The sequence below is a fragment of the Nansenia antarctica genome (genome assembly GCF_963989245.1).
Source record: "Nansenia antarctica genome assembly, chromosome: 20".
NCBI classification, from domain to species: domain Eukaryota; kingdom Metazoa; phylum Chordata; class Actinopteri; order Argentiniformes; family Microstomatidae; genus Nansenia; species Nansenia antarctica.
In genome coordinates, this window is record NC_137693.1 from 467,405 (window position 1) to 470,567 (window position 3,163).

Genomic DNA, 3,163 nt, shown 5'->3' on the forward strand with positions numbered 1-3,163 from the left:
TCTCTGCTGGGCTGAGTGACAGAGAGAGACGCAGACAGAGACGCTTCTCTAGTTCGACGGACTTGTTGACAGTAGTTCAGATGTCTGACGTTCGTAAACTCGCCTCCGGAAGTCTGGTCAGCACTCAGCGGAACGTCCTCTCGTCCAATCGAATCACTCGCTCTTCTCTATGACGTCGGACCCAGTCCAGTGTGCGCCGCTGCGCTCTCACGGCGACTTCAGGAACGCGCCCAGAGTTTGATGTTGATGTGGCTGGGAGGAGTTGTGTCAGCTCGCTCTCTCTGCAGGGGGCGGGGCGCCGCTGTAAGGACCTCCTCCTCCCTCTCTCCTCCCCTCCTCCCCTCTCCTCCACCTCCTCCTCCCCTCTCCTCCCCTCCTCCACCTCCTCTCCTCCCCTCCTCCACCTCCTCCTCCCTTCCTCCCCTCTCTCCTCCACCTCCTCTCCTCCCCTCCTCTCTCCTCCCCTTCTCCTCCTCCTCTCTCCACCTCCTCTCCTCCACCTCCTCCTCCCTTCCTCCTCTCTCTCCTCCACCTCCTCTCCTCCCCTCCTCTCTCCTCCCCCTCCTCCACCTCCTCTCTCCTCCACCTCCTCCCCCTCCTCCTCCCCTCCCTCTCCTCCACTTCCCCTCTCCTCCACCCTCCCTCTCCTCCTCCCTCCCCTCTCCTCCACCTCTCCTCCACCTCCTCCCCTCTCCTCCACCTCCTCCCCTTCTCCACCTCCACCTCCTCCCCTCCTCCTCCACCCTCCCTCTCCTCCTCCCTCCCCTCTCCTCCACCTCTCCTCCACCTCCTCCCCTCTCCTCCACCTCCTCCCCTTCTCCACCTCCACCTCCTCCCCTCCTCCTCCACCTCCTCTCTTCCACCTCCTCCTCCCTTCCTCCCCTCTCTCCTCCACCTCCTCTCCTCCCCTCCTCTCTCCTCCCCTTCTCCTCCTCCTCTCTCCACCTCCTCTCCTCCACCTCCTCCTCCCTTCCTCCTCTCTCTCCTCCACCTCCTCTCCTCCCCTCCTCTCTCCTCCCCCTCCTCCACTTCCTCTCTTCTCCACCCTCCCTCTCCTCCTCCCTCCCCTCTCCTCCACCTCTCCTCCACCCCTCTCCTCCACCTCCTCCCCTTCTCCACCTCCTCCTCCTCTCTCCTCCACCTCCTCTCTCCTCCACCTCCTCCCCTCCTCCTCCACCCCTCCCTCTCCTCCTCCCTCCCCTCTCCTCCACCTCTCCTCCACCTCCTCCCCTCTCCTCCACCTCCTCCCCTTCTCCACCTCCTCCTCTCTCCTCCACCTCCTCCCTCTCCTCCCCTTCCTCCCCCTCTCCTCCACCTCCCCTTCTCCACCTCCTCCCCTCCTCCACCTCCTCCCCTTCTCCACCTCCTCCACCTCCTCCCCTTCTCCACCTCCTCCACCTCCTCCCCTTCTCCACCTCCTCCCCTCCTCCACCTCCTCCTCTCTCCTCCCCTCTCCTCCACCTCCCCTCTCCTCCACCCTCTCCTCTCTCCTCCACCTCCTCCCCTCTCCTCCACCTCCCCTCTCCACCTCCTCCCCTCTCCTCCACCCTCCCTCTCCTCCACCTCCCCTTCTCCACCTCCCCTCTCCTCCTCCACCCTCCCCTCTCCTCCACCTCTCCTCCACCTCTCCTTCTCCTCCTCCTTTCCTCTCCTCCACCCTCCCTCCCCCTCTCCTCCCCTCTCCTCCACCTCCCTCTCCTCCCCTCTCCTCCACCTCCCCTCTCCTCCTCCACCCTCCCCTCTCCTCCACCTCTCCTTCTCCTCCTCCTTTCCTCTCCTCCACCCTCCCTCCCCCTTTCCTCCCCTCTCCTCCACCCTCCCCTCTCCTTCTCCTCCTCCACCTCTCCTTCTCCTCCTCCCCTCTCCTCCTCCCCTCTCCTTCTCCTCCACCTCTCCCTCTCCACCTCCCCTCCCCTCTCCTCCACCCTCCCTCTCTGCCTCCACCCTCCCCTCTGTTTCAATGCCAGACGGTATTATGTAAAAAAAATGTGCTTGTGTGCAACTTCTTGCCTTGGTGCAACTTGTCTTGTTGGCACATAAAACTGCCGCTGTTATGAAACCTCTGAGTGTGATGGATGAGCTCTCACTCTCTGGCTGATCTGTTTTTACTCGTTTTTATTGGCATTTGTTTGATTTCTCTCTGAGGTGAAAAGGGCAATTCACAGCATCTAAACATGTAATAGAGACACCTCTATCAGATTAACACTAGAACAGCCATAAAAAATAAATGTTTATATCTTTGCACTCGATTAGATTCCAGGACCCTCCTTTCATGACTTGTCCTAGATATGTGGTGTTCTACCACCCAGTATCCTTACATGTTCTAAATCACATCAGGATAAGCTAGTATGAAGATATTTTGCAGTTTCTCTGTGTAGGAGGCAGGCTAACTTACAAGGCGGCCAACTAGTGGTCGTTGTGTGTAAATAGCAGCTTCCCATTGTAAAGACTGTGATCATTTGACCCCCGAGGCGGCTAAACTAGACACGGCTGTTCTAGTGTTAAATCACATATCTTGCTAATATTTGATACAATGACTTAAAACACAGATAAACCCTCATCAACAACCAGGCTCTTTATGTGCTTTTAAAGTTAGTTTTTTTCCCGATTTTTTGTAATTCTCAGGTAGGCGTCCACACACACTCAACCCGACACAGAGAAGTCCTGTATTGAACAGTGGTCCAGGTGAAGGTCCAGGTAACTTAGCACAGTTAGCTGTGAACACAGCAGCAGGTATTTCAGACACACACAGTATGCAGTAACACCACTCTCTGGAGACCTGGGGGCCCAGAATGTCATCGTGGTGTAACGGTAGGTGGAGGAGGTCCTGGTGGTGTAACAGTAGATGGAGGAGGTCCTGGTGGTGTAACGGTAGGTGGAGGATGTCCTGGTGGTGTAACGGTAGGTGGAGGATGTCATCGTGGTGTAACGGTAGGTGGAGGATGTCCTGGTGGTGTAACGGTAGGTGCTTGGGTCTGGCGTGCAGGAGACCTAAGTTCGGTCCCCAGTTCGGCCTCCTTCCTCCTCTCCTCTCCTCCTCTCCTCTCCTCCTCTCCTCCCTCCTCTCCTCTCCACCCTCCCTTCCCTCCAACCAGCTATTGCTCCCTCCTCCCTCCTCCCTCCCCTCCCCTCCACCTAGCCAGGGCTCCCTCCCCTCCCCTCC